A 19496-nucleotide genomic window follows, 5' to 3' on the forward strand; every position below is an offset into this window, starting at 1 on the left:
TCAGCCTTAAAAAAAAGAATTCTGCAATGTGTGCCAACATGGACCAACCTTGAGGACGTTACGCTAAGTAAAATAAGCCAGTCACAAAAAGACAAATACTGCCTGATTCCATTTATATGAGGTATCTAAAACAGACACACTCACTGATTCAGAGTGGAATGGCTGTTGTCAGAGCGCTGGGGGGAGAGGGAAACGGGCAGGTACTAATCAAGCACATCAAGTTTCAGTTACGTAAGATAAATAAGCTTTAGAAATCTGTTGTACAACACTGTATCTACAGTCAGCAATAATGTACCGTATGCTTAAAAATTTGTTAAGAGGATAGATCTCATCTTAAATGTTCTTACCACTATAAAATAAATATCATCATCCATGATGTCAGTAAATTGAAAAGCCTTCATAAGAGGTGGGAAAGAAGGTTTGTAGTTTACTGCAGCTGGAATCTCTGACTCACATGGGACAATTTAAGAACTAACTACTGCCTGGGGTGGGGGACTCAGTCTGGTTAAGTGTCTGGCTCTGGATTTGGTTCAGGTCTTGATCTCACGATTTGTGAGATCAAGCCCTGCTTCTCCAGATTCTCTCTCTGCCCCTCCTCAACCCTCTCAAAATTTAAAAAACAAAACAAACCAAAAAAAATGATTTCCAGCTTGTCTTGAAGACACAAGCTTCTGCATATGTATGAAGTGCATAACTATATTTTTGTAGGGACTGCGGTTGTTTAGAGTTATATGAAGAACTGAGTAAATAAAGATATTGATGAATATGGGGGTGTTTGGTGGGCTCTGTCAGTACAGCAACTCTTGATCTTGAGGTCGTGAGTTCAAGCCCCATGCTGGACAGAGATTACTTTTTTTTTTTCCCCCCAACGTTTTTTATTTATTTTTGGGACAGAGAGAGACAGAGCATGAACGGGGGAGGGGCAGAGAGAGAGGGAGACACAGAATCGGAAACAGGCTCCAGGCTCTGAGCCATCAGCTCAGAGCCTGACGCGGGGCTCGAACTCACGGACCGCGAGATCGTGACCTGGCTGAAGTCGGACGCTTAACCAACTGCGCCACCCAGGCGCCACCCAGGCGCCCCCAGAGATTACTTTTTTAAACAGTTGATAAGGGGCATCTGGGTGGGTGGCTCAGTCTATTGAGTGTCTGACTCTTGATTTCAGCTCAGGTCATGATCCCAGGGTCGTGGAATGGAGCCCCATGTGGGGCCACGTGCTGAGCATGGAGCCTGCTTAAGATTTTCATTCTCCCTCTCTTTCTCTCATTCCCTCTCTCCCTCCCTCACTGCCCCCTCCCCCACTCGTGCACACTCTCTCTCAACAAGAAAAAAGCTGATGAATGTGAAAATATATATATATATATATATACACACACACACACACACACGAACATAAATGATAAAAACAACAAAGGTTAAAAAATGCAACCCAGAAAATAAAGAGATGGAAGTAGCAGAAAAAAAGACAATTTACAGGATTATCTTGAAAAATTATGTTGAATTCTTGAAAAATTGTGTTATGTTGAAAAATCAACAACATAATTCCTGAAAATTTCCCGGAACTGGGGGACTTTTAAGTTTCAGTCCATTAAGAGTCCAGCACATTAGATGAAAACAGCCACACCAAGAACATCGTCATAAGATTTCAGAAAGCTGAGAAAGAGAAGTTCTGAAGTTTCAGGGGTCAAAGGTAACTTACATCTCATCAACAGTGAAAGCCAACAGGCAATAGAACAGGATCTTAAAAATCTGAAGGAATATTATGTTCCAACTAGAACTCTAAACCCAGCCAAACTAATAATCAATATTAAGGCAGAATAAAGGCATTTTTAGACACGTATGTCTAAACAATTTACCTCTTGTGTACCCTTTTCTCAGAAAGCCAACGGAGAATGGCGCTTCTTCAAAACAATAGATTCAATCAAGAAGGAAAGGATGTGGGAAAAGATAATGGGATCTAGCACAAGAGACACAGGAAAAATCATGAGGATGATGATGCTGAGACAGCAGGTATGACCGCTGGGCAGCTACCTTGAGAATATCCAGAATGGAGCAGATTAGAAGGTATCTCCAGGAAGATAAAATTTGTCATATAGCTAAAACATTTAAAGTATCAAGGAAGATTTACACTTCTGGGTAGAGTTTAAAGAGGAATAACTGAGGAAAAATAGAAATTAAGCAAAACAGACCAAAAAAAAAGATCTTTATTAGCAACAGAGAAAATAAAAAGTCATGCAAGGGGCGCCTGGGTGGCTCCGTCAGTTAAGTGCCTGACTTCAGCTCAGGTCACGATCTCATGGTTCGTGAGTTCTGACAGCTCAGAGCCTGGAGCCTGCTTCCAATTCTGTGTCTCCCTCTCTCTCTGCCCCTCCCCCACTTGCACTCTATCTCTCCCTCTCAAAAATGAATAAACATTAAAAAAAAATTTTTTTAAGAAAATGAAAAGTTATGCAGAACAGGAAAATTAACCATAGCATGTAACATGACTTGGCTGTGAATAAGCTATACACAACCATAATACTGTCAACAGTGAATACTAGCCAGTTAGGACTGTACTAGAAACCACTACTATCCAAGGTGGGGAGGTAACACATAATACCAAAAACTAGAAAATCAGTAAGTAGCAAAATAAGCTTATTACTTAAAGGCAGTATCAAAAGAAATGGTAGAGTTGGAAGTGATTGAGTTAGGGACTAGAAAGGGTTTTTGTACGTTAATAAAAAGAAAAAAGTACAACATATAAAATGCTTTCTAAAGTTAAGGAAATCAAATGCATTCATGAATTTATTCATGTCTATTACACAGTTATCTAAGACAGAGAAAAATGCGAGAAAAGCCTAAACGTCTACCAAAAAGGAACTAGTTAGGTAATTTTAAATTATATGGCACATCCATGATGATGAAATGCCATGAGTCACTTAAAAATGCAAACAGGGAAAGACTTGCTCTTGTTAACAAGAACCAGGTGAGACAAAAAAAGTCCAGCCCCGGTTTTGTTTAAACACACACACATCCAAATAACACATACATGGAAGGAGACTATTCACCAAAATATTAACAATGATTATACATATGTCAAGTTTATGGATGATTTTTTTCAGTATTTCCTAATGAATAAACATGCGTTATTAAAGGACTCAAAAGTTAGTTAAAATAAAAAAGGTAAGTGCCGATTCTACAACTCAGAATAGAATCAGAGAGGAGAGCAGAACTACTTTATCATCTTGTCTCAGTTTATTAAGCTGAAAAATAAGCACTGCTTAATAAGAACCCAGGACTTCCAGTAAGGAATCTTCTCGATTCCTTACCTCTTAACACAAGACTGGTTTTATAAGCCAATGAAATAATTATTAGTTCCTTTTACCACCATGCATTTACCTTATTTAAACAATGATTCGACTTGCACCGGATCCCAAAGACACTACCTGAAAAGAACACTGGCAGTGTCACTGGCTTCTCCAATTTACAAAGTCAGGATACTATTCTGGAACGAGAAGAAACAAGCAGTGATAAGACACTTACCCAAACAAACCTTGCAGATTGTATCCTGAAATACAGATGCTAGAAATCTCTAAACAAAACCTCTACTTTTTTTTTTTAACTTTTTAAAAATTTTTTAATTTATTTTTGAGACAGAGAGAGACAGAGCATGAGCAGGGGAGCACAGAGCCCGACACGGGGCTCGAACTCACGGACTGTAAGATCCTGACCTGAGCTGAACGGACGCTTACCCAACTGAGCCACCCAGGCGCCCAACAAAACCTCTACTTTAACCCTCAACTTCACTCCCAGTGGACACAGGTTTCTTTCTCAAAGAATGCTGGCCCAGGGGTCTTCAGTCTGTCTCACACATGTTTTCATGCATCCAACCCCCTGGAGTAAGGCTGCAGAATGGAAAGCTAAAACCTTCCTCTTGTATCCTGATACTCTCACTGGCAGTGTTTCAGGTGCTACAATTTGCATTATGAAAGACTGACTGGCAAACTCCATAATTTAACCTGGAGAATTACTTCAGAAGATTTAGATTACTTGAAACAAAAAAAATTTAACTGAGGTATGCCAAAGTGAATTCAACAGATACATTTCAAGTTAAAACAACTCCCCATCCTCATCCCTCAAAGCACAAGAGAACCCTTCTGATCCAGTGGTTTAAATATTCCCCTATCTAAACATTACTAACATGGCCATATATCAAAGCTATGTAGTGTTATCCAAAACAAATAGGAAAACAAAGTTCCAAGATCAGCAAGTATGTAGTTAATGTCCTTACTCCTACATTATTAAAGCTTTATCATTTGTTCACATTGCTATACAGTAGGAAGCACTCAAAATTCAAATAATCTGAAGATGCAGTCTTAACAATCTCTTTTTTTCACTTATTCAGCATTCACTCAATTAAGGACACCCACCTTAACTTTCTATGAAATCTGTAGTTTGCACATAGCAGAATCCTTGCCCAATTAGCCAGGAAAGAAAGGAATGTATTTCCTTAAGCTATGGTCTCTTGGTACATGTGGAACCCTCAGCCTCGAATGCCTCCTCCCCTCCCACCAACCAAACTCCTACTCATTCCTGCAGGGGTCTCCTCCCCCAGCAAGCTGCCCCTGGTGCACTCAGGCTGAGTTAGGTACTGCTTCTTGTTGTTACCCTAGGTGTGTCTCCACTTAGATTCATCTCATTGTATCCACCAATGTCAATTTTCCTCAAAGGGCTGCAAACTCTATATACCTAACAATGATATGTATTTGCTTAGTAAACTGAAAACCCAAGCAATAAAATCTTGACCGATGCCAAAAGTAAACGCGTAATTAACATTAGGAAGTGGCAATAAAAACCTACTCTTAAAACAGGATAAGACAATTTTACTAAGACAAAATTAGTATTCCATCAGACACTTTACCAAAATAATGACAGCGTTTACATCTTAGTTGATAAATGGTAAAAACACAGCACTTTAAAAAACTTTCTTGCAAAATATTTTTCCATATATTCTTGCGGCTTATTCTTAGAACGTATTCCTAGGTTACATCAGCCAAAATTTCCTTGTTTTTAACTGCAAAGGCACAGGTGCTCATATCAGTCAGCTGCAGGGAAATCCCAATGACTGCTCCAGGATTGAGAACCGCTTAATCTGTAATGCACTGAATTAAAGAAACGGACTGATCCAATATACCCATCCTTATGATTCTAACCAAATAGTTCGCTCACGCGCGCACGCGCTCTCTCTCTCTCTCTCTCTCTCACACACACACACACACACACACACACACACACACACACACACATCCCCTTCCTTCCATTTTACTACCCCATCGTGTTTCTTTCCTATTAATCAACCTCCTCTTGGACACTGGAAAGAATTTTATCACCCCAGCAAGTCTTCAATCTTCCACTGTTGCAATGGGTGGAGAAGCAAATCTAAGGACCTAGCCCTTAGTTATTCTGTGACAGTGAGGAGACACATGAAGCCCTGAGTCACCCCTGCCACCAGTTTTTATGTGCCCTCCCCAACTTGTCCTGTGTCATCTGGACATAGTCATACTTTGCAGCTTGTCTCTAAACCACCCTTGGTCAAATACCAGTAGACTATTAGCTGGGACACTCTGACACTGCCAACAATATAGCTTTTCCCCTTCTACACAATTTCCCTTCGAATTGTCCATTTACCAAACAAAAATTTATTAAGTACCTACCACATTGCCAGGCACTATCCTAGACAATGGTGTTTCAACAGTCTAAAAATCTCTTCATTTCTGGGGCTTACATTCTAGGAGGAAGTTGGGGGCACAGAGACATGGGTGAACAGATAGGGCCTTGCAAGCCATTTTAAGGACTTTGGTTTTCTTCTGGATAATATGGGCAGCCACTGGAGTGTTTTCAGTGGAAGAGTTAACATGCTGAGAATTATGTTTTAAAAGGATCATTTTGGCTACTGAGTGTAGCAAGGTCAGAAGAAATTGGGAGATATTGCCTATAATAATCCAGGTAAAGGACAGGAGTGGCTCAGACTAGAGGGTATCTCGGAAGACTCCCGTGTTCCAGATATTACCAGACCTTGAGTTACAACACAGTTCCTAAACCCGACCAAAGGATAAACACTAATATTCTTAGGACCGTAGAATTTGTACCCCGCTATGGTTGAAGACTTAATTTTTTTTTCTTATCTCACCTCAGGCACCCACAGTAATCTTTTACTGAGATTAAGAACATAAAGAAAACACAAAGATGACCGTGCATGCTCCTATGAACCGGAGTTCAGAGCTAGTCTCCTTTAAACCACCAGGCATTACTTGCATGTGTACTACCTTAAAGACTAAAACAGCACGAGGATACCAATAAAAGTGAACAAAGGAGCACAGTGTCTTCTAATCGAGTTTACCCAAAGTATCCACCAAAGAACAATATTTAACATTAGCTACTTCCCCTTGAAAAAAATAGTAGGGATTGAGGAGATTATGACAGCTGACAAATAAACCTTTAGTGTTTTAGCACAGAAAACTGTGCAATGTCTGCTTTAAGTTCCTTCCATGGCATCAATCAGAATATGGACAATGAATCCAAGGCTGGTGACATTACTACATATGGCTTTGGAAAGAGAGATACTTCCAAATGGGTCATGTATGCAGAGGCTTCTACATTAAGGGGTCAGCAAATGATGCACTCAGACAAAATCTAGCCCAACTTTTTTTTTTTTTTTTTTTTTTTACTACCCACAAGCTAAGAATGATTTCTACATTTTTTAATGGTTGAAAAAAAGAGTATTTCAGGATGTGTGAAAATTCTATGAAATTGTAACTTCAGCATCTATGAATAGTTTTATTGGAACAGAGCCACATTCCTTCGTTTACGGATAGCTGCTTTCACACAACAGCAGAGTTGAGTAGTTGCAAGAGAGACTGCACATAGTGGTCTTACCACTTCGCACTACTACAAATTTCAGTGAAGTGGTTATAGCCCAAGAGTAGTTCAAAAGTACCATGCATTCTGTCATATCACATTTTATTATTATTTTTAAATTACCAGTGTATATCCAGATGGTTGAAACAAGAAGCCAGGGCACCTGGGTGGCTCAGTTGGTTAAGCGTCCAACTTCAGCTCAGGTCATGATCTCATGGTTCATGAGTTCAAGCCCCACATCGGGCTCTGCGCTGTTAGTGCAGAGCCTGCTTCAGAACCTCTGTCTCCCTCTCTCTCTGCCCCTAACCCTCCCACACGTACGTGTGTGTGTGCACACACATGCACTCTCTCTCCCCAAAACAAACATTAAAAAAAAAAACGATGACAAAAGTGGACTCTGAATGTTACCCATTTAAGGGCAAGTGTGAAGTGTGGATTATTTTAACAACTTATATGGCAAAACACTATTATGAAAAAGCACCATGGCTGTACCAAGAAAACAATATCCATCAACATTACCAAACTAAGAACTCATCACAATAATCCCATTTCACAGAATTTTGTTAGGAAGATTAGAAAATTTGGGGCGCCTGGGTGGCTCAGTTAAGCGTTCAGCTTCAGCTCAGGTCATGATCTTGCGGCTCATGGGCCCAAGCCTCGTGTTGGGCTCTGTGCTGACAGCTCAGAGCCTGAAGCTCACTTCGGATTCTAGGTCTCTCGCTCTGTGCCCCTCCCCAACTCATGTTTCTCTCTCTCTCTCCTCTCTCAAAAACAAACAAAAAATTTATTTTTTTTTTAATTTTTTTTTCAACTTTTTTTATTTATTTTTGGGACAGAGAGAGACAGAGCATGAACGGGGGAGGGGCAGAGAGAGAGGGAGACACAGAATCTGAAACAGGCTCCAGGCTCCGAGCCATCAGCCCAGAGCCTGACGCGGGGCTCGAACTCACGGACCGCGAGATCGTGACCCGGCTGAAGTCGGACGCTTAACCGACTGCGCCACCCAGGCGCCCCAAAAACAAACAAAAAATTTAAACCGAGTATCTCATCACAACAGAAAACCTTCACAAAAACAAAAAATAAAAATGAAGCTACAGGGGTGCCTGGGTGGCTCAGTCGGTTGAGCGTCCGACGTCAGCTCGGGTCATGATCTCACGGTCCGTGAGTTCGAGCCCCGCGTCGGGCTCTGTGCTGACCGCTCAGAGCCTGGAGCCTGTTTCAGATTCTGTGTGTGTGTCTCTCTCTGCCCCTCCCCTGATCATGCTCTGTCTCTCTCTGTCTCAAAAATAAATAAACGTTAAAAAAAAAAAATTAAAAAAAAAAAAAATGAAGCTACAACCAAAGTAAGTTTCTGAGTGGTTCATTTGTCAGCTTAACAAGGAAAACCATTTATTTAGTGGGTTGATCCAATCATGTTTGTGGCAGCAGCCAAAGAAATGTGCCCATAGAAAGTGAACTCATTGAGAATGCAAACTGGCGCAGCCACTCTGGAAAACAGTATGGAGGTTCCTCAAAAAATTAAAAATAGAACTACCCTACGACCCAGCAATTGCACTACTAGGTATTTATGCAAGGGATACAGGTGTGCTGTTTCGAAGGGACACATGCACCTCAATGTTTACAGCAACACTGTCAACAATAGCCAAAGTATGGAAAGAGCCCAAATGTCCATCGATGGATGAATGGATAAAGAAGATGTGGAGAATATATATACACACAATGGAGCATTACTCGGCAATCAAAAAGAATGAAATCTTGCCATTTGCAACTACATGGACGGAACTAGAGGGTATTATGTGAAATTAGTCAGAGAAAGACAAATATCCTATGACTTCACTCATATGAGGACTTTAAGAGACAAAACAGATGAACATAAGGGAAGGGAAACAAAAATATATAAAAACAAGGAGGGGGACAAAGCATAAGAGACTCATAAATATGGAGAACAAACAGAGGGTTACTGGAGGGGGTGTGGGAGGAGGGATGGGCTAAATGGGTAAGGGGCATTAAGGAATCTACTCCTGAAATCATTGTTGCACTATATGCTAATTTGGATATAAATCTAAAAAAATAAAATTTTTTAAAAAAAAAGAAAGAAAATGAACTCATTTAAGACTATTAGCCTTTTGACTGTAAGGGTTGAGGACAATAGGAGCAACATTAGTAGTCAATTAAAAAATAAAGTAAGTGGAGGGAAAAGAAGCTGACCTAAGTAACTATGAAAGGAGTGGAACAGGGAAAACTAACAGCAAAAGGAACTGCACATAACCACTGTATTCTAGTTGTTAAAGTTGTTTCCCATGGGGGTATGGGGTAACGATTCTTAAACAATTACACATGTATAGTGGAATTATAATAAATAAATGGATGGCAAATGGCGAGAACCGAATTTCTCACTGTTGGGAATCGGACGTCACAGACAAGAAAGGAGGGAAAGGCTAGAATGATCCAACGGTACTGGCTTAGAAGTGGAGCTATCAAGGGGCGCCTGGCTGGCTCAGTTAGTACCACACACAACTCTTGATCTTGGGGTTGTTGAGTTTGAGCCCCAGGTTGGGTGTAGAGATTACTTAAAAATAAAATCTTTAAAACTAAAATTATTAAAAGTGGAGATACCAATATAAACTCCTGTTTAGACAGATACAAATGAATACGCACAGAAACATCAGAAATATTTAGATACTTCTCTATGTATACAAAATGTATTATACACACATTTCCGATTACGTATACATACATACCTTTCCTTTCTTTGTCAGCTGGAAAGACCTATGAGCAATAACATCCCAGCAGCAATGAATACACCTAGCACCAGACCTTGACTTTTTTTTTAACATTTATTTATTTAGAGAGAGAGAGCACAAGCAGGGGGAGGAGAGAAAGAGAGAGGGAGAGACGAAAGAGAGAATTCCAAGCAGGCTCCACACCATCAACGCAAAGCCTGACATGGGACTCAATTCCACGAACCATGAGATCACGACCTGAGTCGAAATCAAGAGTCAGACACCCAGCTGACTGAACCACCCAGGTGCCCCCAGACCTTGATTTCTAATAATATTCTCCAATAAAAGAAACAAAGGCTTCTGGGAGAAGTGACGGACTCTAGGGCTGAGGCAAGGAATACACTGGATAAGCCTGGAATATCTTGTAGTGCCAGAAAGCAAGGACTGCATAACAAACAATACACCATAATGTGTACATCAAAAGGACATTCCTGCCCAAATGAGTTTTCAAGTCAAATCAGAAAAAAAATTGATCAAAATGTAGTCGTGGATAACTCAAAGAATACAATATCCATGAGTCTATATGGATTTAAATAAATGGATGAAAATAAACCAATCATCGTGCAGAATTCCAAATAATTTATGTATATTTCACCCTCCAGAAGGTGGAACATAGCTCTCCTCCATTCCTTAAGTGGAGTGGGGTGAGCTAAGTGATTTCCTTCCAAAATTACAGTATGGGGGCACCTGGGTAGGTCAGCCGATTGAGCATGCAACTTGATTTCAGCTCAGGTCATGATCTCAGGGTTTATCGGTTCGAGCTTCAGGATGGGCTCCTCACTGACAGTGTGCACCTCCTGCTTAGGACTCTCTCTCACCTCTCCTTCTGACCCTCCTGTGCACGCACTCTCTCTCCCCCAAAAAACCTTTCTTAATTAAACAAACAAAAAAAAAACCAGGGGCGCCTGGGTGGCTCAGTCAGTTGAGTGACTGACTTCATTCAGCTCAGGTCATGATCTCATCGTTTCTGGGTTCGAGCTCCACGCTGGGCTCTGTGCTGACAGCCTGGAACCTGGAGCCCGCTCCAGATTCTGTGTTTCCCTCTCTCTCTCTCTGCCCCTCCCCTGCTCACACTCTCTCTCTCAAAAATGAAGAAACATGAAAAAAATTAACAAAAATTTAAAAAAATAAAATAAGAAACAAATCAATAAACCATGTTGATAGCATGTACTCCTTATACATATGACATGATGAAAATGATACCTCATCTCTGTGGTCTTTTATCACCAAAACCCATTAACACCAGTCTAATCATGAGAAACATTCCAACCGAGGGACATTCTACAAAGTATCTAACTCCTCAAAACTAGCAAAGTATCTAACTCCTCAAAACTGCCAAAGTCACCAAAAATAATAAAAGTCTGAAAAGGTGTACCAGCCAAGGGGAGTCTAAGGAGACAGGACAACTAAATATATATCCTAGATGTGATCCTGGAACAGAAAAGGGTTATTAGGTATAAACTAAGAAAATGTGAACAAAGTATGGACTTCAGTTAGCAAGAATGCATCAACACTGGTTTGTTAGTTGGGACCAGTGTACCATACTACTCTGCTAACAGGGGTACGGGTATATGGACACCTTTTGTACTATTTTCTCAGATTTTCTGTAAATCTGAAACTACTCAACAATAGAACATTTGCTAAGGGGGGGGGGGGTGGAGGAGTGATTTCAGTGGTGTTCCTTGGTTCTTGATTCAACAATTATTGACACTGCTTAGCTTTTTACTGGAGAAGGTCAATGCCCAGTGTGAACTAACTGAAGAGTTAGCCTCTATGAATAGTCTATGGGGAACAACTACAGGTAAGAACTTTTCAAAGACACTGAAAGAACACTAATACAACCTGAATTTGAATCTGCTAAGATGTGTCACAAATGACCGTAGTAAAAATATGTCTAGAGAAGGGCATAATTGGATAAATTTACAGAGCTTGTGAAAATGTAAGGTATTTCAAGCATATGGTTATTCACTGTACTATTCACCAGCAGGTACTCTGCAAAAAACTTTTCATTACATGTTGAGCCAGTATTGTCAAGAGTAACCTCCATTCACTCTCAATTCACTTTTGTAGATTTAACCATTGTCAGTTTTGTGAGTTTTTGTCAGAAATAGAAGGTGGATCCTGATTTGCACTACCAACAGCAGTTCAATGGCTTAGCAGCAGTAAAATTTTACTGTGATTTTTTTTTTTTTTTTTTTTTTTTGAGAGAGAGAGAAAGCATGTGCCGGGGAGCAGCAGAGGGAGAGGAAGAGAGAATCTCAAGCAGTTTCCATACCCAGAGCAGAGCAGGATGTGGGGCTGCATCTTAAGAGCGTGAGATCATGACCTGAGCAGAAATGAAGAGTTGGACATTCAACCAACTGAGCCACCCAGGCACCCCTAGTTGTAATTTTTTTTAATCTGAATTTTTTCTTAAAAAACCACCCTTCAACATTATTATTGAATACTGAAAAGCTTTGAAAATTAACGTTTATTGCAGACTTGCTAATGTTTCTTAATGAATTCAATAAAAAGTTATAAGGCAAAATAGCATTTTTATGGGAATGATTACTATGGCAAATTAATTTGAACAAAAGTAAACATGGGCGCCTGGATGACTCAGTCGGCTGAGCGTCCGACTTCAGCTCATGATCTCACGGTTGGTGAGTTCAAGCCCGCCACCAGGCTCTGTGCTGACAGCTCAGAGCCTAGAGCCTGCTTCAGATTCTGTGTCTCCCTCTCTGCTTCTCCCTCGATCATGTGCACACACACACACACACATACACACTCTCTCTCTCTCTCAAAAATAAACTTAAATTTTTTATTTTACTTAAAAAAATTTTATTTTTTACTTAAAAAAATTTTTTTAAGTAAACGCTGTTTTAGCTTCAAGTAATGTCAAATTATTTCATTCACTTCCTGTACTGTCAAAAGTTAACACAAGCAATGAGATCTCTCTGTTCCCACAAAAATCTGAAGCAGACATATTTTAACTCAAACTACACTTCCAGCATATTTCCAATCTTAATTAAAGTGCAAAGTAAATCTCCATCTTTGAAAATCTGTCTGTGAAACTGAGAAGTTTCCATCTAGGGGCGCCTGGCTGACTCAGCCAGTGGAGCCTGTGGCTCCTGTTCTCAGGATTGTGAGTTTGAGCCCCACGTTGGGTATGATTATTTTAAAAAATCTTTAATGGGGCACCTGGGTGGCTTAGTCGGTTGAGCATCCAACTTCGGCTCAGGTCATGATCTCATGTCTCATGAGTTCGGGCCCCACTTGAGGCTCTGTGCTGATGGCTCGGAGCCTGCTTCGGATTCACTCTGTGTCTCCCTCTCTCTCTGCCCCTCCTCTGCTTGCATGCTGTCTCTCTCTCAAAAATAAACGTTAAAAAAATGTTTAATAAAATCTTTAAAAAAAAAAAAAAGAAGTGGGCTCAGTGGGTTAAGCATCTGACTCTTGATATCAGGATCTTGAGTGCAAGCCACACATTGGGCTCCATGCTGGGCACGGAGCCTATTTTAAAAAAAGCAGCAGCAGCTTCCATCTAATCTTCCACTGGAAATGAATGCTTTGCAGTGTTAATGGCATACAAAAAGGCAAATATCAAGAAATGAATCTAACAGAATTCTGTAATTGCCTTCCAAATGATGAATGTGCCCAAATAAACCATATGCTCAAAAAAATCATATGCTTATGGATTAATATTAATATTTGGTAGTACCTCTCTGTGTAAAGACATTTTCAAAGACACATATGTGAAATCTTCACTACAGATTTCTGCATGAACAAATGAACACTTGCCATCCATGTCAATAGGTAAAGCTAACTTTGAACCCCATTGACACGAAATGGTATCCCCCAAAGTGAATTCTACTCTTGTAACAAAGCTGCCTTACAACAACTGTACTCAACTATTATATTTTGAATTCTGCCAATGAAATATTTGTTTTCTCAGGGCGCTTGGCTGGCTCAGTTGGTAGAGCATGCAACTCTTGATCTCGGGGTCGTGAGTTCAAGCCCCATACTGGGTACAGAGATACTTATAAAAAGGAAGCACCTGGGTAGCTCAGTCAAGCATTCAACTCTTGATTTCAGCTCAGGTCATGATCTCACACTTCATGAGAACGCACCCCAGGTAAGGCTCTGCACTGCCTGTGGAGACTGCTTGGAGTTCTTCCTCTCTCTGTGCCCCTCTCACACTCTCACACATGCTCTCTCTCTCCAAATAAATAAACATTTTTAAAAAAGATAAAATAGCGGTGCCCACGTGGATCAGTTGGTTAAGCATCCACCTTCAGCTCAGGTCATGATCTCACGGTTCATGAGTCCAAGCCCCCCGCCAGGCTCTCTGCTGTCAGTATGAAAGAACTATGCTTCAGATCCTCTGACTCCCTCTCTCTGCGCACCCCCTCCCACTCTCTCTCATAAATAAACATTAAAAAAATTTTTTTTAATAAAATAAAAATATTTAGAGAACATTTGCTTTCTCTACTGTTATTTAAGTAATCACATTAATAGCCTCAGTTTTGCCTCCTGGCCTCCAAAGCCTAAAGTATTTTCAGAACCGTTAGAGAAAAAGTGTGCCAACTCTGGTTCTACATCATTTGCTTATTTTTTCTTTTTCTTTTAAGTTTATTTATTCGAGAGCAAGAGAATGAATTTCAAGCAAGCTCCATGCGGTCAGCACAGAGTCCAACATGGGGCTTGATCTCACGAACAGTGAGATCATGACCTGAGCCAAAATCAAGAGTCAGACACTTAACCAACTGAGCCACAAAGATGTCCCTACATCCTTTGCTTATTAACAAAGGCATTTAGTACAAATGGCCATACAAGAATAAACCCTTAATGAGCAGTAATTCTCAAAACCGTAGGGGTCTCAAATGGTAAAAACTGTCATTTTTTAATCCTTGTACCTAGTAACTTATAGTAAGACAAATACAATTAGTAATCAACATCCCAAAGCCATTTCCAAAGCACTGGCCCAATAAATAAGAAAAAAACACATGCTTAAAGGCTGACTACCTTTGATTCCCAGCACCACCAGCCAGTAATTTTGACACCTGTGATAAGTTACTTTATTATTATTTATTAAATCTCATTATCTGTTTCCTCATCAGTAAAATGGGTTCCTGCTACAAAGAGCTGTTACAAAAATTGAATGAACTGATGTATGTGTAAAGTACCTGAAAAAGTACGTAGCACATGTTAAGCACTCAACAGATAAATATTATCAATCAGGCCAATGTCAAAATCAGAGTTAAAAGACAAGACTTCAACCAGCTAATATCGGTAGTCATGTGGTCATTAAACAATGACTGTGTCTCTTCTCCCAAGAATTCAGAATTTGTCTTTATGGTAGACTAGGAAGGTAAGACCATTATACATCTTCAGAACCTCTTAAAGAAGCAGTAACTCTGGCAACAAACCCAAGCCTAAACTTGATCCCAGACTGAAAGAGTTGGCTGCCTAAATGACACCACTATTCTGTGCCAAGGTTATCAATTTACAAGAGAGAGGGATCAATATGTCATCCCTACACCTGACAGTTTCTACCCAGATTGGTAGTTTTTAAAATCAAGCTTTCAGGCTACACAGAAGTACCTTGGGGCAACATAACATTCTCACCTGAATCCTCCGGACCAAACAGCAGATAAAACTGCCAGGGAATTCCTAAGAGCTACTTTCCCATCTTTTTATCACAATGCAAAACTTTTACAAGCTACCACTTCCTGAAAACTTAAACCTCTATTTCCTCGAGAGGCTCCTGGGTGATTCAGGAAGTTGAACGTCCAACTCTTTTTTTTTTTTTTAACGTTTATCTATTCTTGAGAGAGAGAGAGAGAGCGCGCACGCACAAGAGAGCAAGGGAGGGTCAGAGAGCAGGGGAGGGTCAGCTCTAAGCTGTCGGCACAGAACCCGATGCGGAGCTCAAACTCACGAACTGTGAGATCATGACCTGAGCTGAAGTCAGATGCTTAACTGACTGAACCACCCAGGGGCCACGAGCATCCATTCTTTTTTTTTTTTTTTATAAACATTTATTTATTTTTGAGAAACAGAGAGACACAAAGCATGAGCAAGGGAGGGGCCAAGAGCCAGGGAGACACAGACTCTGAAGCAGGCTCCAGGCTCTGAGATATCAGCACAGAGCCCGACGTGGGGCTCGAACTCACAAACCGCAAGATCATGACCCGAGCCGAAGTCGAACACCCAACCAATGGAGCCACCCAGGCACCCCTTGAGCATCCAATTCTTGATTTCAGCTCAGGTCATCATCTCACAGTTTGTAGGATTGAACCTCGTACTGGGCTCTGCACTGACAGCACGGAGTCTGCTCGACTTCTCTCTCCCCCTCTCTCTACCCCTTCCAGGCTTGATCGGGCACGCACACTCTCTTAAATAAACATTAAAAGGCAATTACCAAAAGGGCACCTGGGTGGCTCAGTCGGTTGAGCGTCCAACTTTGGCTCAGGTCATGATCTCACAGTTCGTAAGTTTGAGCCCCACATCAGGCTCTGTGCTGACAGTGTGGAGCCTGGAGCCTGCTTCGGATTCTGTGTCTCCCTCTCTCTCTGCTCCTCCCCTGCTCACGCTCTGTCTCTCCCTCTCAAAAATAAATAAACATTCAAAACAAAAATTCTTTTTTAATGGGGCGCCTGAATGGCTCAGTAGGTTGGGCGTCTGACTTCGGCTCAGGTCATGATCTCGCGGTTTGTGAGTTCGAGCCCCGTGTTGGGCTCCGTGCTGACAGCTCAAAGCCTGGAGCCTGCTTCGGATTCTGCGTCTCCTTCTCTCTCTGCCCCTCCCCCTCTTGTGCCTTGTCTCTCTGTATCAAAAATAAATAAATGTAAAAAAATAAAAATAAAAAATAAATTTTAAAAATTTAATAAAAAAGAAAAAAATAAAAAATTTACCAAAAAAGCAAAAAAAAAAATACCTCTCTTTCCTTGAAAACCACTAGTTGTGTCATATTATTAGTACTAATAGCTTCTTCAGGGCAAGTACCAAATTAAATTCCTTTCTGTATCCCCAGTGTCTAGGTACATGTCTGCTGAATGACAAACAAATGAATTATCAGCCATATTTTGTTTTATTATGGAAAAATAAACATAAACAAAATTAAACATTTTAACCATCTCTGAGCGTACAGTTCAGTGGTATTAAGTACATTCACACTGTTACACAACCATCACCACCATCCATCTCCAGAACTTTTCCATCTTCCCAAACTAAAACTGTGTGCCCATAAAATAATAACTCTCCCACGCAGAACACTCTACCCTATGAATCTGACTGCTCTAGGTATTTCATGTAAGTGGAATAATAAGACTTGCCTTCTACGTATAGTTTATGTAACCTAGCATAGTATCTCAAGGTTCATCCATGTTGTCATGTATATACAGCTTTAAAAAAGAGAAAAGCAGGTACAGAATTGTGAAAGTTGAGTATTAACTTTTATTTGCCTAAGCAAACTGTTCAGTTCTTTTTACCTAGTTTTTTTCTTTTTAGTAGTACACGCATAGTAAAAATGTCAAACTGTACAAGAGTATACAATGAAAAGAGGTCTTTCTGGTTTCTACCCTCCTTATCCCCAACTTCTAATCCGCCTCCCTGATTGAATTTTTAATTTTGGAACACAATCACCAAAAACGTGTTACCTTGCCTTGACAACGTCCTATTAGTAAGACATTCACTTGGCCTATCAAGACTGGCCAGTCCCCTCTTCTGAAAAGACTATCATAAAGATAAAACAATGTACTTAAAAATTTTTTTAAACATTTTACAAATGTTTCACTCAGTTAATACATTGAGCACACGCTATGAATAACATCTGTGCTGGGCAGCATACTGTGGCAAGAAAAATTACAAGCTCTGAAATCACATAAAAATTAATTTAAGGAACACCAGGGTGGCTCAGTCAGTTAAGCGTCCAGTTCTTGACTTTGGCTCAAGTCATTTTTTTTATTTTTTTAATCTGATCTTTTATGTCTTTTTCTTTTATCTAATTTTTTTTTTTTTTTAATCTGGTCGCACGGTTCGTGGGATCAAGTCCCACATCTGGCTATGTGCTGACATTGCAGAGCCTGCTTGGGATTCTCTCTGCCCACCCCCTGCTTACACACTCTCTATCTGTCAAAATAAATAAAAAGTTAAAAAAATCAGTTTAAAACATTCTCTTGTAAGCCTGTTTCCTGATCTATAAATTAGGAGTAATACTACCTCATAAGCTGCTGCAATAATTAAATGAGAAAAACGTCTAAATTTTAGTAGAGTTCCTAGTAGTAGAGCAAGCACTCAACAGTAAAAATAATTCTTGGGGTGCCTGGCTGGCTCAGTGGGTGCAGCATGCGACTCTTGATCTCGGGGCTGTGACTTCAAGCCCCACATTGGGGATAGAGATTACTTAAAAATACAATCTTTAAATAAATAAATAAACAATTCTTAGTTTCTTTCTCTGGACACTGTGGAAAGCATAAAGATGGATCAGAAACTCTGTACCTTTCCAGGTGCTTATAATACAATGGAGTTTATCTCGGCTCAGTTTGCATTATCATTATTCTGCTGAGAACCTGGTTAATACAACTTCCAGCCAGCTTGCACTTAATAACATTTATGGACCTATTTCTAAATCTCATGAAATAAGTATCTGAAAAAATAATTATGACTTGAAGTGCTAGGAGAATAAAGAGAAAATTCATTACCATCAAGACTATACAGAGGGTGTGTTAGCCTCAAGGCAGCCTACAGCTGACTTTAATCAAAGAGCAGAGTCTTGTGATTAAGAGATCACAATCCACTCTAAAGGCAAAAACACTATCCAAGAGAATGAGTTTTGAACAACTAGGACTAGGAGAGTCACAGAGCATTAAGAACTGGAAGCACTCCCCTAGAGATCATATCTAGTACAACCTTAGTTTTACAGAAGGGAAACAGCTCACAAAAAGGAAGGGTTTTACCCAAGATGGTAACCTAAAACTAGAGTCTATGGGGCACCTAGGTGGCTCAGTCAGTAAGTGTCCAACTCTTGATCTCAGGGTCATGAATTCAAAGCCCCACATTGGGCTCCATACCAGGTATGAAGCCCACTTAAAAAAAAAAAGGGAAGAAAAAGAAAAAGCCCTTGGTCTTCAGTGTCCCAATTCTTTCACATCATGATGCTGGCCATTTACCTGTTAAAGAACCTTAAGCCACAGGGGCACCCGAGTGGCTCAGTCGATTGAATGTCCTACTAGGGCTCAGGTCATGATCTCGTGGTTCATGATTTCGAGCCCCGCATCGGACTCTGTGCTGACAGCTCAGAGCCTGGAGCCTGCTTCAGATTCTGTGTGTCTCTCTCTCTGCCCCTCCCCTACTCATGCTTGCTCACTCGCTCTCTCAAAAATAAATACACATTTTAAAAAAATTTTTTAATAAAGAATTAAAAAACTCACATGAAACTTAAAACCATGCAAAAAAAAATACGGTATTTTGTTTAGGAAACCATACATGTTTAGTAAAAGTCTAGAAAAACACACAAGTATCATAAACACCAAAATCAGAAGCAAGGTTGAGAGAGAACATTCCTAGAAGATTCAGTTGTGGTAGCAGAGCTTTAGTTCTTAATTAAATTGATCTCTTAAATATACGGGTACTACTTGTATTATTCTTTGTACTCTTTTGGTTACCTTCATATTGCAGGCTTTTTTTTAAAGCATGAAGAAAAGGTTTATACAACACTGAACACTGGTTGTGCTCCTTTTAGATTCACTCCCTTTCCCAGTCTCTAGAGGAAAAAAAGATTCTCTAGGATAGTGACAGAGAAGTACAAGTATTCCCACATACCTCACAAACTTC

The 19496-nt window shown here is 40.2% G+C and overlaps 1 protein-coding gene across 3 annotated transcripts in view; it reads right to left on the reverse strand.

Moving 5' to 3' along the window:
• The window catches only part of THRAP3 (thyroid hormone receptor associated protein 3), a 78078-nt gene that overhangs the window by 46479 nt on the left and 12103 nt on the right, over nucleotides 1-19496 (reverse strand). For 2 of the 3 annotated variants that reach the window (XM_058718036.1, XM_058718037.1), the window contains exon 2: nucleotides 3379-3484. The gene's annotated coding sequence lies outside the window, so the exon portion shown is untranslated. The remainder of the gene's footprint in view (nucleotides 1-3378; nucleotides 3485-19496) is intronic. The other variant, XM_058718038.1, reaches the window with a different exon arrangement.

The sequence above is a fragment of the Neofelis nebulosa genome, chromosome 2 (assembly GCF_028018385.1).
Source record: "Neofelis nebulosa isolate mNeoNeb1 chromosome 2, mNeoNeb1.pri, whole genome shotgun sequence".
Taxonomy (NCBI): Eukaryota; Metazoa; Chordata; class Mammalia; order Carnivora; family Felidae; genus Neofelis; species Neofelis nebulosa.